Source organism: Felis catus, chromosome F2 (genome assembly GCF_018350175.1).
Source record: "Felis catus isolate Fca126 chromosome F2, F.catus_Fca126_mat1.0, whole genome shotgun sequence".
In the NCBI taxonomy this organism is placed as follows: domain Eukaryota; kingdom Metazoa; phylum Chordata; class Mammalia; order Carnivora; family Felidae; genus Felis; species Felis catus.
In genome coordinates, this window is record NC_058385.1 from 13,118,926 (window position 1) to 13,137,059 (window position 18,134).

Consider the following 18,134-nt stretch of genomic DNA (forward strand, 5'->3'; position numbering starts at 1 on the left):
CATTTGCATACACATGTTTAATCCCAGCAGGAGGTGTGAATGCAGGTATCACCGGAACAGAAATACAGGCATTCTCAGGTAAAAGCAGTTCTTCATAAACTTTATAACCTCATTCGAAACTCCAGTTGTCAGTTTACAGCTTTCAGGGTGACATCTTAAATCAGGAAAATGCCACACGTGTACAGTAACTGGCCTAATCTTTTTGGTAAATTGCTGCCTATGATTTTCAAAAACATAGTAAATTGCTGGCAACTGACATTGTGTCTCCCTGCGCGATTAACTTCACTTCTGCACAGTTAATAAATCAGTTTTAAATTATTCATCAGATCACCCGGTGTCTAGGCTTTGATTGACAACCATTGATTTTGGGGACCTGTAATTCTAACTTTTATACTGAGGCGAAATTTGCCAGCTGATTGTTTCCATTCTCTTCCAATGTAAAATTAAAACCGTAAGCAGAAAGATGGCAGTGTAGGAAGATCCTGAACTCACCTTCTCCCAGGGACATACCAAATCTACAGCTACATATGGGTTATTTCTTTCTGAAAAGGATCTGAATGCTCCAGTGGGTGCTCTCAACAGCAAAGAATAAAAGTGCCACATCAAATTGGGTGAGAGGCAGAGACACAGTCTGGTGCAGCAACACACAATAGGGTGCAATCTCACCAGACAGGTGTTTTCGCCGGAAGAGTGAAGAAACGGTGACCCACACTGGGCGCCCTGGCTCCTGGAATCTGCACTGGAGAGGTGAGCCCTCGGGACACCTGGCTTGGAAAATCAGTGGGGCTGACACAAGGGGTCCCAAAGTGCTATCGGAAACCGAAAGTCCCCTTTTGGAGGGCTCATGTACCATCACACTCGCCCCTAGACCCAGTGGAAAAAGATCATCAACGTTTGAAAAATGTCTAGATTATATGTGAGGGTGAGTCAGCTGCTGATCTGGAGGTTTCAGCTGGAGGTACAGGGGACAATTAAGATGCTCCCCCTTGGAGCATCTGGACAGCTCAGTTGGTTAAGTGTCCGACTTCAGCTCAGGTCATGATCTCACAGTTCCTGAGTTCAAACCCCGCGTCGGGCTCTGTGCTGACAGCTCAGAGCCTGGAGCCTGCTTCTGATTCTGCGTCTCCCTCTCTCTCTGCCCCTCCCCTGCCCATGCTGTTTCTCTCTCTCTCTCTCTCTCTCTCTCTCTCAAAAAGTAAATAATAAACATTTTTAAAAAATAAAAAATAAATGATCCCCGGAGGCAGAGGTTCTGGCAGCCATTGTTGCACACTCCATGTAGTCTGCTAGCACAGGGGGGTGAGCTTGGGCATGGCACTCTTCCACCCTCTTGCTGGGATGGGTAGGGAAAGCGGTTGGGGCACTCTCTAAGGCAGAAGAATGTGGGTGGTTGTGGCGCTCCTGTGCTCCTTGGCTGGGGCTGGTGAGCCAAATAGCTGTGGCATTCTTCCACTCCCAGCCTGAAGCCAGTGCATGTGAACAGACAAGGTACTCGCTTACTGCATTGTTGAAGCCACAGGCACTTGCAGTCAAGACACTTTCCTACTGCCTTTCCGAAGCCAGTGAGTGGCCCACCCACTACACCCTCCAGCAGCCTTGCTAAAGCCAGCAGGTAAAAGAAGTATACACAAGGGGCACCCCTTGATTGCCTGACCCTGGTGGACAAGAGACTGGTGTCTCTGCATGGGGCCTTCAAAGCTGGAAAGACAGTACTTGGTAGGCCAGCACCAGCAGGACACTGCACAGACAGAAATTTACTCAGCCTGGAGCTTCAGCCTCAGGGACGCACTTCAGGTTTTCCACACATGTAGAGGCTAAAGAGGCACTCCCAGGAAACATAAGCAGGGAGACACTATCCATGGCTCACTACAGCTCAGTGAGACTTCCCATAAAGGGCCTTATGCACTTGTCTGGAGCCTGATTTTTGCCAAGTGTCACGTAGGGGACACCTCCAGATCTCCTGGGGGTGATCAGCAGGGTTTATAATTGGGGGCCCATGACACTGTATATATTTACATGCTTTATTTTTAAAATTTTATTTTTAATATTTATTTACTTTTGAGAGAGAGACAGAGCGTGAGTGGGGGAGGGGCAGAGAGAGAGGGAGACACAGAATCCGAGGCGGGCTCCAGGCTCCATGCTGTTAGCACAGAGCCCGATGTGGAGCTCGAACCCATGAACTGTGAGATCATGACCTGAGCTGAAGTTGGATGCTTAATCGACTGAGCCACCCAGATGCCCCATATATTTGCATACTTTAAATGCTGCTGCTTTAGGGTCTGGCTTCCAATCAGCCTGAAATTAGGTGCTAAATGAGATTCCTCCCCTTTGATCACTGACAGGTCTTGGCACACCCTCAACAAAACAACTGGACATACAAAAAATAAGTCAGGTAGCTTAGACAGTCATCAAGGTCCATGAGGCAACCAAGAGCCAGGGCAAGGTTGAATGAATCACCTACACGAGGCCACCCCTTCAAGACTGAGAGAGGTAGCTGTTTTGCCTCGTATATGGAAACAACACGGAGCCAAGCAAAATGAAGAAAGAGAGCAATATGTTTGAAAAGCAAGAACAAGATAAGACCTCAGAAAAATACCTTAATGATATGAAGAAAAATAACCTACATGAGAAAGAAGTAATGGTCATAAAGATGCTCACCAAATGTGGTACAAGAATGGATGAACACAGTGATATTCCTCAACAAAGAGACAGAAAACATAAGTCGGTACCAAACAGAAGCCACAGAGCTGAAGAATATAATAACTGACCTGAAAAAATACACCAGAGGGTTCAACAAAAGATGAAATGAAGCAGCAGAATGGATCAGCCATCTGGAAGAGAGGGCATTGGGACTCATCCAGACAGAGTACTGAAAAGAGAGAATTAAAAAAAAAATGTAGATAACTTAAGGGACCTCTAGAACAACATCAAGCATAACCACATGGCATTATAGGGGTCCCAGAAGGAGAAGAGAAGGAAAAAGGGGCAGAACAATTATTTGGAGACATAATGGCAGAAAACTTCCCTAATTTAGTTAAGGAAACAGACACCCAGGTCCAAGAGGCTCAGGGTGTTTCAAATAAGATGTACCCAAAGAGAACCACACCAAGACACTTAAAATGTCAAGTCAAAGATAAAGAGAGAATCTTAAAAGCAGCAATAGAAAAGCAAGTAGTTACATATAAGGAAACCACATAAGTCCACGAGCAGATTTGTCAGCAGAAACTTTGCAAGCCAGATGGGAGCGGCAGGGCAAATTCAAAGAGCCGAAAGGAAAAATCTACTTACGAATACTCTTCCCAGTAAGATTATCATTCAGAAGTGAAGAAGATAAAGAATTTCCCAGACAAGCACAAACTAACACTTTCACATTTCATTATTATTACTACTATTACTATTGTGATTAATTTATCTATGTTTCTCATTATATAGAAAATTTCATGGGAATAGCAGCTGACCTTCTGGTATATTTTTATGTTCCTATTGCCATGCTTGTCAGTTCTAAATTAAAATCTGCATGTATAGATTGGGTTGTATTCTACAGAAAAGCTCCAAAAACAATGGCTTAAGAGATATTTCTGCATAGGAAAGAAATCCAATATTACACAGTCTAGAGATGATATAACAGCTTCACAAAGACACAAGGTCCTAAGATGTCGTTCTGTCTTTCCATTCTATTATCTCAGTCGATAACTTGTCTCCTCAAGGTTATCTTATGGTCCAAGCTGCTCAGGCTCCAGCCAATCTGTTTCCCCATCTTTCCCTATATGATTGGTTTTATTGCCTCATCATTCTGCCTAACCAGCATTCTCAGCCTTGCTTTTTTAGAGTGAAGGATCTAGAACTCTTGTGGGCATCCTGTGACTGTCACCCCAGTAAATCACACATCAAATGCACAGCTACTCCAGTGCTTCTCATGTTCAAGGCCACTCCAAAGCCTTAACTCATAATTTCTCAGGCATCAATAAGAAACTTTCTCTGTGTAAAGAGAACATTTTTAGATAAATGTGATTTTTGTCAAGTGAGATACAGAGGCAAATTTGTATAGCTAATTCAATGACTCTTTTTTTTTTTCCTTTATAATATCCCAGAAGGTAGTGTTCCATGTTCATGTCATAAGCTCTGTTCCTGCAAGGCTCTCCAGCTAAATGTTCATCATTTATTTAACTGTGGGGTAGTGTTCTTTGTTATTGTACAAGACTACTGGAAGGCATAAATTGGAAAACAGTAAGAGACATGCAAATAAACATGCTTATCAGGCTCTCTTCTATACTCTTAGGAGCATTGGCGAATGTCACCTAAAATTCATTTGGATTTTCCTCTTAATTGAAGTTTCTCAACCATGAGATGGTATCCATTAAATACAAGAATTAACATCACAGTAGCAGAATCCATAATCTTAACGGTATTTACTGGTGTTCTATTTGTTCTACACATTGTTATTGTAGAACGACCTTACATTCAATTTGTTCCATCAAGAATTCCACCCATACTGCTTGAATTTCCTTTATTAAAAAGGTGGAGAGACACATTGTACTAGATGCTGTTAGAGCTGCCTCAGTCTACAGCTCAATGGTGTATTTTTGGCACAGTGTAGCCTGACTCTCATATGTTGAGATAATTAAAGATTGATTAAGACAAAAATGTTGCTTTTACTCATGAGTGAAGTGGATACATTTGGAGACTGTCACATGAGCAGAACCCCAGGAACACCAGGGAAGCTGAGTGACAGCGATCCCTTCCCAACCTCTCTCCTGCTTTAGTCTGGCTGAGGAAGATGAGAACCACTGCTCTATTCTGTCCCCTGCCTTGGGAGGGGCGGGGGGCAGAGTCTGGGAGAGGAAGTGCGGGGAGGGGAGGAAATCCGGAGCCAAAGCCACACGTGTGGTTTGCTTGGCCAGCGGAGGAGACGTGAGAGCATGTATTAGCAACCAAATTTTAACAGCTAAAGTTGGTGCAGAATCTCTGCCTGGTGCATTAAGGAACCAGAAAGGGGGATTTGGCACAGAAGCATCAGAGAGGGAGTTACTGGAGAAAATGGAATCATTTCATGCTTATACTCTGGAATTGACACTACAACATAATTACACAGATGAAACACTTACTTTTATTTAAAATATTGTTCCTTTTCATATGTTAATTGGAGGGAGACTGTAGTATAAAATAAAAATGGCAGAGACAATATATTTTGGTGTAGTTATTCAATTATAAGTGCACAGACCTGGTCAGTACAGTGACTCTAACACAGAGTAATAAATGCTGCTACTATGTATAAAAAAAATTAACCCATCTGCTTAAAAAAATAAACAAAACCCACTGGCAACCACTAAAGACAGACATACCACTCATTAACAGCAATTCATGCAACCGAGGCTACAGTGATTACTTGAAAGTTTAGACTGATTCTGTTTATCATTAGACTGGGTTACCTAGCAGTAAATTAAATTAAATTTCCTGGTTGTCTCTGGAGAAAACATTCCCCCAAATCTTTGTATTTGCATTAAACATCATGATAAGACACAATACAGATTTCAGCTTGCGTACGACGCTTCTCTATAAGCTCCAGAGGAAAAAATTAGGTCACCATTTCAGTGAGGAAATATTAGAACTTTATTTTTTTTATTTTTTTTAAATTTTTTTTCAACGTTTTTATTTATTTTTGGTACAGAGAGAGACAGGGCATGAACAGGGGAGGGTCAGAGAGAGAGGGAGACACAGAATCAGAAACAGGCTCCAGGCTCTGAGCCATCAGCCCAGAGCCCGACGCGGGGCTCGAACTCACGGACCGCGAGATGGTGACCTGGCTGAAGTTGGACGCCTAACCGACTGCGCCACCCAGGCGCCCCTAGAACTTTATTTTTTAGAAATTATGTTCACTTACAACTGTAAGGTCTCTGGAATGAGAAACATAACTATTTTAAGCTGACTTCTCCTATTTTCTTTACTCTAATGGCATCCCTTGAAAAAGCACCATTTAGCAGTAAAAATAAAAATCAAGATCCACAGGCGTATGAATTTCTTTAGAATTAAATCAAAGGCAGGTTTAACTATAAAGATCCTCAAAGCCTAGAGACATCTACCCCCATCACCTCCCTTCTGTCACTTCCCTCTCCCATCTATGTCTGAGAATCAAAATAGAAGAACATGATATATATGATAGTAAATATCAGACCTACATAAAAAAAAAATTCTGGTGACCAAAAGTGTCTATGTATAAAAAAATGCGTACTTGACACTAACATTAGAATATTAAAGACATGATTTTTATAGTTCAAAGGAAGGCAAGACTTTGCTCAATTTCTTTTTTTTTTTTTTTTCAACGTTTATTTATTTTTTGGGACAGAGAGAGACAGAGCATGAATGGGGGAGGGGCAGAGAGAGAGGGAGACACAAAATCGGAAACAGGCTCCAGGCTCTGAGCCATCAGCCCAGAGCCCGACGCGGGGCTCGAACTCACGGACTGCGAGATCGTGACCTGGCTGAAGTCGGACGCCTAACCGACTGCGCCACCCAGGCGCCCCTCAATTTCTAAAACTGTTTCTATAAATGCTTCTGGATCATTTCCTAGAGTAATTATTCTTAAATACAGGTGTTACCAGTTTCTAGACTTCGACTAGTGTCTTATTTCAAGACTTTTGAGAGTTGCCCAGGTAGAAAGAAGTCACTCCTAGGAAAAGCTAAAAGTAAGTAGTAACTAGTAATAAATTCAAGAAATTATATCTATTTCATTAATTTAAAATTAAATTAATTGTAAGTAATAAGTGTATTAAATAAACTGCATCTATTTGAATACAAACAAAATATACAAAGCACAGCTGCCGAAGTTCAGTCTACTGAAAATAAAAAGGAACTGATGATGCATAAAAATGTTTAGAAAGTTTATTAAATATAATGGCTAGATTGTAGCCAGTTGGGAGGAAACTGGGATTTGGGTTTCCTAGCTTTAGAACTCTTACTTGGCTCTCTAAAGTATTTCCAATTCAAAATACCACGTGCAGCAGAAAAAAGAACCAAACTCTGAAATTTAGAAATTGAATCTTAAATTGGTATATCTAAACCAGTCGCATTTAAAGTAATTATTGATACAGATGGACTAATGCTCTCTTGTTTGCAACTGCTTTTTATTCATTGCATTTGATTTTTCTTTTTTCTCATTTCTGCCTTTCCTGGTTTTAAGTGAGCATTTTTTATGATTCCATTTTTTTTCCCTAAGCATATCAATTACAGTTATTTTAAAGATGTTATTGGTTTCCCTAGTGTAAAATACACATTTTTAATCAAAGTCCACCTTCAAATACCACTATAACTTAGCATGCAGTATAGTCAGTTTGTAACAGAATATTCCCAATTTCTCCCTCCTATCCCTTGTGAAATTGCTGATATTCATTATATTTTTCCATATACCAATGACATTGTTACGATTACCGCTTTAAACGGTTGTCTTATAGATCAATGAAGAATAAGAAAAATAAGGATTTTTAAAACATTTATTCTTTCTCTTTATGTGATACTTTATATAAATCCAAGTTTCTGATCCATATCATCTTCCTCTTGCCTAAAGAACTCTTAATATTTCCTTTCTTCTACTTCTTTTTCTTTTTAAATATTTATTCTTGAGAGAGAGAGAGTGAGCGAGAGCGGGCAGAGAAGGAGGGAGACACAGAATCCGAAGCAGGCTCCAGGCTCCAAGCTGTCAGCACAGAGCCGGATGCGGGGCTTGAACTCATGAACCGGAGATCATGACCTGAGCCAAAGTCAGACACTCAACCAAGTGCACCCAGGCGCCCCAAGAACTCTTAACATTTCCTGAAGGGTGAGTCTGTTATCAATGATTTCCCTCAGTATTTGTTTATCTGAGAAAAAATTTGTCTCTTTTTCTCCAATGTAATTTTGCTGCATATTGAATTCAAGGTTGAAAAAGAGGAAAGAAAAAAAAAAGAATTCAAGGTTGACGCTTTCTCCTTCTAAATAGTTCACTCCACTCTCTTTTGCTTACATGTGTTCTGATGAGAAGTCTTTGTTTTCTAGAGGTAACAGTACACATATTTTTTCATTTCCTCATCTTCTTTCAAGATTTCATCTTCAACTTTTTGCAGTTTGAATGGTAATATGACTAAATATTTGTGTGGCTTTTTGTTTTTGCTTTTAAAATTTATTCTGTTGGTATCATCTGAGTTTCATGGGTCTGTGGCTTGGTGTCTGTCTTTAATTTTGGAAAGTTCTTGGCCATTACTACTTTAAATTTTTCTTCTGCTCCCTTTCCTCTTCCACTTCTGGTTTCTCAATTATGAATACGTATGTATACCTTGGGATAGTGTCTCACAGTTCTTGGATGTTCTATTTTTTTTTTTTTTTAATGTTTCCTTTTCTCTTTGCATTTCAGTGTAGGAAGTCTCTATTGACCTATCTTCACACTTCTTGATTCTTTTCCCAGCTACTTAAAGTTTCCTGAAGAGCATTCTTCATTTCTGTTACCGAATTTCTTTCTCTAGCATTCACTTTTCACTCTCGGAGTTTCCATCTTTCTGTCTACTTTGCCCATCTATTTTTTTTTTTTTTAATTTGAGAGACAGAGTGGGGCGGGGTGGGAGAGGGGTACAGGGAGAGAGAATCTTAAGTAAGCTCCATGCGGAGCTCACTCCCACATCCCTGGGATCATGACCTGAGCCGAAATTCAGAGTCAGACACTCAACTGACTGAGCCACCCAGGTGCCCCATACTTTACTCATCTACTTTTGTATGCTACTTTTATTCTTATAGTCCTAAATTATTAACCATGGTTATTTTCAATTCTCTGATCATTCCCACATCTGTTATATCTGAGTCTGCTTCTGATGACTGCTGTGTCTCTTCAGAGAGTAGTTTTTTGTTTGTTGCATGCCTTGTGATTTTTTTTAAAACTAGACACATTGTTATCAGATAATAGGAATTGAGGTAAGTAGATCTTTCATTGGAGAATTTGTATCAATGTGGCTAGGATGAAGCTGTGTTTAACATCTGCTGTAGTTATAGTCACCAAAGGCTTTGAATTCCTTTGGTGTCTTTGTCTCCTCTCTTGACTTGGCCCCCCTCTTTGTAATCCACTTGTGAGAGTCTGTATCTTGGCAGTTCTTTTAGCTGCAATCCACTGTTACTGTACTAGAAAGCTACTGGTATGGTGGTAAGGTGTTGGGGAGCGGAAGTGTTTGTAATATTCTAATTAAACCTAAGTCTTTGGGTGAAGACTGTCTCAGGACTGTGACCTCACAGTATTTCTGCTGCTTTGCAGCTCCCACCCCCCACTTCTTCCATTGCCTCCTTCCCTCCCTGGTTCCCAATCTATTTCCTCAAAGCCCTGGCCTCTGCTAAGTTTCTTTCCTTCTTTGCTGAGATTGGAAGTCTGGAGGGGCATAGAGTGGGGAGGAATCCTCTGTCACAATCTGGGCATATTTTACAGTGGCGACTCTCCCCCACTCCCCACCTTCTTGAGGAAGCCCTTAAAGGGGTCATTGTCAGATCGTCACGTGAGAACCTGGTGGGTTTCCTGGAGGAAAAGTCCATGGAAGGGTGGGAGCCCCCTAAAACTGTGCTCTATCATTTAAGTGTTCCTAATAGCTTCTGCTCCAGGTAGGTAGATCTCTGTTCTGTCTCTGGATGCGCCTGTCTCTCCAAATGTGCCTGAAACCTCAGTTTTCTGATGGGTCCAATAAAAATCTTAATTTACGGTTTGTCCAGCTTTTCTTGTTGTACATTTGGAAGTGAACTTCAAAATCTTCTCAATCTATTAACTTTCTATTTACATTATCCAATTTTTTTTCAAACCTCCAGAGTCAGGAGCCTGGGTCATTTCTACAGTTTATGCTCTTCTAAAAGTAAGTTGTAGCAGGAAAACCTCCATTTTGAAGGCAACACGAGAGATGTGACACCTCACTCAACCAAATTGTGAACTACACATTTAAAAAAAAAACATAAGTGACAAAAAGCACAGGGAATATAAATTTTCTGACTATGATGAGCCTCTGAGAATAATGGCTATAATTATGAATAGGTACGGCCCACAATGCACAGTTCTAATAATGGGTAGAGTATAAAATAAAAAAAAATAAATGTAATAAAACAAATACAATATTCTTTATAATTTTATTATCAGTTAAAAGTCATTTATTATCATAACGGTTAGGAAACAATAATATAATCCATGTGTGTACATAGTGAAAATTAAGGAAAGCAAGAATTTATGGACTTTTCTGGGTAAGTAAAATAAATGAAAGAACTATTGTATCTAATGTGGTGACTTTTTTCCAAGGAAATTATCATTCTCAGTCATCCGAGCTATAATTAAGTTCTCTGGAGCACAGTTCCTTTATCTTGGTGAGCTCTAAGATTTCTATCTAAGGCTAACTTGAGTGAAGGATACCAATGCTCTCTAGTATATGAGGTATTTTCTACCGCAAGAAGAGTCATTAATAAAAAATCACCTGTGATGTCAACAGATTTACAGGTTGCTGCATTTGATTGGAAGCCTTTCCTTCATCATGGAAATTTGTATTAATTTATTCATCCTAAACTTATTCATTAAGATTCCATGGCCTGTGTTAGTTAATATTTTTCACCACATGATCCACAGACAACCCGTTTTCCACTTCTGTAAAACGGACCAAAAAAACCCACCCCAAAACAAAAAACAAACTTTGCTAACTTAAGTCCAAACATCTGTTTTTAGAACTGGCTTTTCTATCTGGACTATGGAAGTGCCGTCATTCACTATCTCCAGCCCTGACAGTTTATTAGTATAATGTATTTTGGTATCATGGGTGGCCTTATAAAAATTTGCATAATGTTATCTGTTATAACAGGAGAATCCTCAGAAAACAGTAATCAAGTGAGCATTCAGGATAAAGTAATATTTTCAGGCCCGCAAAGCACTTTAAAAATTAATGTAATTTTACTGGCAAGTACTGAAAGTAGAAACTATTGAACTTGGAAATTGAAAGGTCTTAGTGGACCTTATAAAGAGAACACTTTTCTGAGTGCACCCTGTCTCTTTCTTCTTAGAAGATTCAAACTTAATTGACCTTTTGATTAGTGACCTGTTTTGTATATATGCCTTTCATCCCCACATTTTTCTTCTTTCTCTTTTTATTTTCTTTTCGTCTTATGTACCATGTGAATTTCCCTTTGAGGCACCTGGAATGTTTTAATTAACCTATTTTGCTCTGGAAGTAGGTAGTCTCTCTAAAATTAAGTTTATCATCCTGTTTATCACAGTTTATCATCTATTCATGTGGAAAAAGCACACTTACAAGTTATTATAACACATGTTATTGTTAATGTAGTAATTGAAGATAATATAAAGAAAATGCTGATTTGATGAACAAATAATGACTTTGGAAATATGTAAATATAATAAAACCTCAAAACAGTAGCCCCATGTTTAGTTTTTCATGCTGAAGTGGGACTTGCCTTCCAAGGTATCTTCATGTACAGTTTTAAGTGAATTCCTATCAGTATGACTATGGCTCCAAATGGATAAGTGATACATTGTTTTAAACATTCTTGTTATTAAAGCAGGAAAAGGAATTGAATAAGAATTTTAGCACAATATGCATAGCAAATTGGTGTCTCGGTTTGAATAAATTCTGCAAAATATATGTATTACATAGGATGGCATCTTTGCATGTTTTTAGGTGGAATATTTACCTACCAATAACCGAATATTTTATTGTGGTGATTCCTATTTTTTTTTAATTTTCTTAATGTTTGTTTGTTTATTTATTTATTTATTTATTTATTTAGAGAGCATGAGCAAGGGAGTGGCAGACAAAGAGGAGACACAGAATCTGAAGCAGGCTCCAGGTTCTGAGCTGTCAGCACAGAGCACGATGTGGGGCTCGAACTCATGAACCATAAGATCACGACCTGAGTTGAGGTCAGACACTAACCGACTGAGCCACACAGGCGCCCCTCATATCTCTAATTCTTGATCAGATAGCAGAGAGTAGCCCAGATGCACCCTTACATGTCAGTCTATCTAGCATAATGTCAGTAGAGCATAGAGGATTTTCATGCTTTCTACAGAAGCAGTAAATGATTGCCATGCAAATATAAGAGCAGCTTGTGCTGAATTTTTATTTAAGCGATTTAAATATTTTCCTGTATACAGCACAATTTGTCATTGTAAAGAAGAGCCTAAATGGCATAATTAAATAAAAAGCCATATCTATTTTTAAGCTTCTCATTTCCAACTATAGTAGTCAGACGTGTGCTGTTGTTCTAAGTCACTCTTGAAGCTCTCTAAGTACCACGAAGTGCCTCTCTTTGCCCTTATGGTTTACACCTTAGCAAATCTGCCTTGACCAGCCCTGATTCTTTTTGCTTTTAGTGTTTATTTATTTTTGAGAAAGAGAGTACGTAGGGGAGGTGCAGAGAGAGGGAGACAGAGAATCCCAAGCAGGCTCCACGCTGTCAACACAGATGCCCCACACAGGGGCTCGAACTCACTAACTGTGAGATCATGACCTGACCCATGACCACGACATGAGACCATGACCAAGAGCTGGATATTTCACTAACTGAGTCACCCAGGTATCCCGAACCAGTCAGTACAGATTCTTATAGAATCTAACAAAGACTCCAGTGAGGCCTTTTTGTAGTAAGGGGCATTTGATTTGGTGAATCAGCAAGAAATCCCCAGAGGATTTCCTCTAGAACAACCTCCCTCTCCCAGAGGTGGTTTCTGTTAGTTCTATTGTAAGTACCGTGCAGTTACAACCTGTCAGCATTTCTCACGTCAGGGAATGTGTTAGTGAACCCCACACCCTAAGTTTAATATCTGTAAGCTAATATTTCCCTTTAACAATGTGTTGTTATTTAATAATTGCCCAACTGTCTTCCATCACATGCAGATTAGGAAGGAATTTCAGATTTTATGAATAAAATGATTACATCCATTAAGTTTTGTGTTATTTCAGCACATTTTGCATCTCGTCATTTGAATTTATTTACCTCTATGAAACATGATTTGAGATAGACTTCAAATTAGACTAGAAAAGGTATGTCCTGTGGACCTGGTGACATAGGACCTTTCTCTTCTGTGACTAAATTCTTCAGTATCACTTCCAGTTTCCTGAGACGCTCTCCCTCTTCCACCCACTTCTGTTCTGTCAAACACCACAAACACAGGACTGCTGTGCACAGGCGACAATTATCGAAGACTTGTAATAAAAGAGAAATGGCAGAAGAGCACTTTATGAGTAAGAACTTAACTCGAGCATTAGATTCAGAGAGCCGTGACCATCTTCTTCACAGGAAATTTATCATGGGTCATTTTTTCCTCAAAAGGTCCCACACGTCACCATTTTAACTGCCCCCCTACCATTTGGTTCTACCCTTCCTGCCAGCCTACACCTCCCCTCCCTTTGCTCAGGTTCCGCCACATAAATTTCCAACATTTCAAGACCCCAAATATCCAGCCTTCCTCCATTCAGTAGGAACACTGGTCCACAATGGGAAAGTGTCTCCAGTCATAAAGTCAGGGTGACCTATCTTGGATACCACATTAGGTATTTTTCTTCTTTCAAGATTCACATTCCTCAGCTGCCTGATGTTCAATGCCTGAAAACAGTTACTTTATATATGTTTTTTCAGTTTTGCTGTTATCGTCACCACAAGGACAATTCCAGTATCAGTTAACATGTCGTAGCCAGAAGTGTGCGCCTATACTCTAAGGTTTTCAATTACAGTGATCATGTGGTAGGTAGAACTTACATACTGACTTTGTTTTTGTTTTACATAATCTAAAAATTTCTCATATTATTATAAACTCAAAATGTTTTTTTTTAAACTCAATTGTTTTTAATCATTTCATAAATCAAGTAGATAATTTTCTTAACTGTTTTGCTATTTTCCACCAATTGTGTTGCTTCTAAATTTATTATCATAATGATTTCTTACCTTTGTTACTTTGGTAGTAAAAAAAAGTCTTTTCTAAAAATTTCAATTCTTTGAAATGTATTGAAAATATTTTTAGCACTCTTATCTTGAAATAGAATTATTGAACCACTATATGAATCACTGCATGTCTGGAACTAATAGGATTATAGTGAAATTTAAAAAAAAAGAAAATGTTTTTACAGGTCAGCATACAGTTTACCTTGGCAAATGTGCTATGCACACTCGCAAAAATATGTAATCTTCAATTGTTGCATGTATTGTTCTATAAGTATCAGTTGGGTCATGGTAGTGGGATAATATTGCTCAGATCATCGTTGCTTCATTGATTTGCGTGTGTGTGACTTGTGAGGGGCAAGGCCCCTGCTCTGCCCGCATGCACATGTGCACTCTCTCTCTTAAAATAAAGAAAAAAAAAAGAAAGAAAGGGAAATAAGTATTGTTATTCTAAGCAACCAAGCTTTAGGTGTTTGTTTGTAGCCACAATTCTATCAATTGTTGAAAGAGACGTGTTAAAATTTTTAACAGTGTTTGTGGAGTTGTCTCTTCTGTCAATCTTTGTTGCATGATCTTAAAGCTCTGCTCTCAAGTGAATATAGATTCCTCACTGTTTCGTGTTTCTGATTCTTCTATCAGTACTCAATGTCCATGTTATATCTGATACTTCTTTTGCCCTCAGTCTATTTTACCTGATATTGACATAACTGATACCGACATAATTGATTTTCTTTCTAATGCATACTGTTTGCATGTGGAGCTAGGGGTTTCCTTGATTATGTATATTGTTGAATATCTTCTTATACACTAAATAAGCAGCTCATTTTTAAATATCTGATAATTGTGTATTTTTAACATTTTTACCTTTAGGTAATAGAACGTTTTGTTTGGTTGTACTTAACTCCTCCGGAGTTTAATTTTGCAAACAATTGTATGAATAATATTTACTTAGAAGTCTTCCCCTTGATTTGTCATACTTTTTACATAATATAGTACATTTTTTAGGGCCTTTCTCTAAAGGTGTCTATTTGGTTTCATTGATTTTTGTATATGCCATCAGTACTGTTTTAATTAATTTAGTTTTGGAAGTACTTTAATATATCATAGGTTTTATCTATGTGTCTCTTTTGCTAAACTTTCCATAATGTTTTCTATTTTCTTACCCAAATAATCTTTACAATATCACTAATGATATTCTAAAAATACATATTAATATCTGTGCTCTAATACGTCTCATTCCACATGTTCTTTTTCGGATGTGATGTTGACACTCCTCACAAAAGCCGAATTCCCTGTTCCCTCCTCCTGTGTGTGAATGCTAGGACTATGGTGAAAGCGACACTATGTAACACCTGAAACCACATAAATCTTCTTCCTGGTTCCCTTTTTCTCTCTCTCAGCTGACACACCTTGGAATCCCTGAGGGCACAGTTTGAAAGATCACATGGAGAGACGATACAGAGAATGGGAAAGATGGCCAAGGAGCCCCAGCTGCTGCTTCTTAGCTCACGTGTCACATGCATGAGTCACAAGTGATCGTAGCCCCACCGTTCCAGCCACCCTGGCACCCAGTGGAACTAACACAAAGTATTCCTATTGAGCCTTGCCTAGGATGCAGATTGAAAGGGAAATGAGGAGGCACCTGGGTGGCTCAGTCAGATCGGCATCTGACTCTTGATTTTAGCTCAGGTCATGATCTCACAATTCGTGAGATTGAGCCCCACATTGGGCTCTACGCTGACAGTGCAAAGCCTGCTTGGGATTCTTTCTCTGCCTCTGCCCTTCCTCTGCCTACATGCACATACACACACACATTCTCTCTGTCTCTCAAAATAAATAAACTTAAAAAAAAAAGAATGGGAAATAAGTATTATTTTAAGCAACTAAACTAAGCTCTGGGGCTTTTTTTAAATGTAGCCACAATACCCAAAACAATATATGCATATTTTGTTTTATATTCATTATATTTAACTTTTACAATAATTAGGAAATGGCTGACAGAAAGTTGTTTCATAGAAATCCAGAAAAGGATTTGAGTGACTCTGTCAAATGCCTATGAAGGATCATGTAACATGAGAACTAAACCAAAGTCACAAACACTTGAGGTCCACTCAACAGCCATCCCCCCTTACCTTTCTTATGAAGAATACTCTTACTTTTTCAGATATCAGCTCTGTGCTGTGACCTTGTTCTAAATAAAATGCCTACTTCCGGTAAACCTTTGCAGATTCAGGGCACAAGTCTGTCTTTTCCCAAATTAATCATGGTTATTACATTTATTTCCCTTGCCTGGCTTGGGAATGTGCATATGATTCAAATCTATCCAATGACACACAATACATTTGCCTAGGGAATATTTTAGGGGAGTTTCCTTAGCGCTTAAAGAGTGAAGGGCAATTGACCAAAATGGCAACATAGAAACTGCCTCAGCTCCCTCTTCTCAGAGACACTGTACAGCTACCCGTGGAACAGTTCCCTTGGAAGCAACCTGTCAGTTGATAGATAAACGGATAAATAAAATGTAGCATATATATGCACTATGGAATATTATTCATCCTTAAAAAATAAGAAATTCTGTCATTTCTGACAACACAGATGAAACTGGAAACCATTGTTCTAAGTGAAATAAACCAGACAAAGACAAATAGTACATGGTATCACTTATATGTGGAATCTTAAAAAAAGAGGGAGAGAGGGGGGGCAGGGAAGAAAGAGGGAGAAAGAAAGAAAGAAAGAAAGAAAGAAAGAAAGAAAGAAAGAAAAGGAGGAAGAGAAAAAAGAGAAGGACGAAGGGAAGGAGAAAGGAAGGAAGGAAGGAAGGGAGGGAAGAAGAAAAAAGTTGAAGTCATAGAAAACAGTGGAAGAGTAGATGCTAGTGGCTAGGAGTGGGGGAAGTAGGGAGAGATCAGTCTAAAAGAGAGCAAACTTTCAGTTATAAGATGAATAAGGTCTGAGGATCATATGTATAGCATGGTGACTATAGTTGATAATACATACCGTATAACTGAAATTTTCTAAGATAAATGTTCTTACCACCCCCCAAAAAAGCAAACATGTGAGGTGATGGAATCCTTTCACGATGTATATGTACACTTCCATCAAATCATCATGTTGTCTGTTTAAATGTCTTACAATTTTATTTGTCAATATTACTTCAATAAAGCTGGCAAAATAGAAAGGAAAGTTAATTATTTTTTCCTGCTACTTGACATTGATGTGGGGGAGGTTGTGATGGCTGGAATTACTGAGCCACTTTGAGAAAATGAGGAAAACAGCCAGTTAGGGTGACAGAGCAGGAAGACAGAAAGAATCTGTGTCCTTAATAACATTTATTATACCTCTGAATTGAACAACCCTGAAACCACCAACTTCCAGATTCCTTATTATATGAAATGATAAATCCCACATATGTTTGAGTAGATCAATTGGGATTTTTCTCTTGTTCACTATTAAAAGCATCCTAATTGACAGAGGTAGGTTACTTCTTCATGCTTCCCCCCAAGTCCAATGTATACCCCCCTGTATAGTCTTAGGATGAAGAGCAAGTTCAGTGAACCCTTGCATTCCTAGTGTCCATTCCAATGCCTAATGCACAGTAGGTCTATGGTTTATGGTTATCATTCCATAACTCCCACTCTACCTCCTTCTCCCACTTCAAGGTGATCTCACAGCATCTCTCATTAATATGTCCATGGTGCAGTATAGCATGCTGGTGAAAAAAAAATATGGTTTTGAGTGTCCAGCTCAAAATTCATACAAGTGTATGTCTATACATTTGAATCTCATATATGATCTTTCCTAGCAGAAAAACTTGGTAGGTGTATTACTTTTTGATATATTTGACTCTGAATAAAGCAGTGCCCAAACCCATATAATTCTGATTTCAAGGGAACATATTATTCACAAAACAGGAAGTGTAGCAGTAAGATGAATGGCTAGCTCTGTACCTCAGTGATCCAGGTTTTTTTCTATTGTTTCCACTCTCCTGTCTTCAGCAGAGCCTTCCCTGTGGCAGGCACTGTTCATATGAGTGAAATAGACATAAAACCTCTGCTCTTGTGGAACTTACACTGTTGCCAGGGAGTGAAGCTATAATATAAGAATGAACACAATAGTGATATATGATAACATATATTAACAAGGAATATAATAATGCATAACACATATAAACCTTGAATATAATAACAGGAAATTATATAGTATGCTAA

At 38.9% G+C, this 18,134-nt stretch overlaps 1 long non-coding RNA gene across 9 annotated transcripts in view; it reads right to left on the reverse strand.

The window, feature by feature from the left end:
- The window catches only part of LOC123383070, a 279,873-nt gene that overhangs the window by 120,647 nt on the left and 141,092 nt on the right, over positions 1-18,134 (reverse strand). Inside the window, exon 4 of one of the 9 annotated variants that reach the window (XR_006592372.1) lies at positions 17,874-18,015. The exons of the other annotated variants lie outside the window; for them this stretch is intronic. This is a non-coding gene — a long non-coding RNA (uncharacterized LOC123383070). The remainder of the gene's footprint in view (positions 1-17,873; positions 18,016-18,134) is intronic. 9 annotated transcript variants of the gene reach the window in all.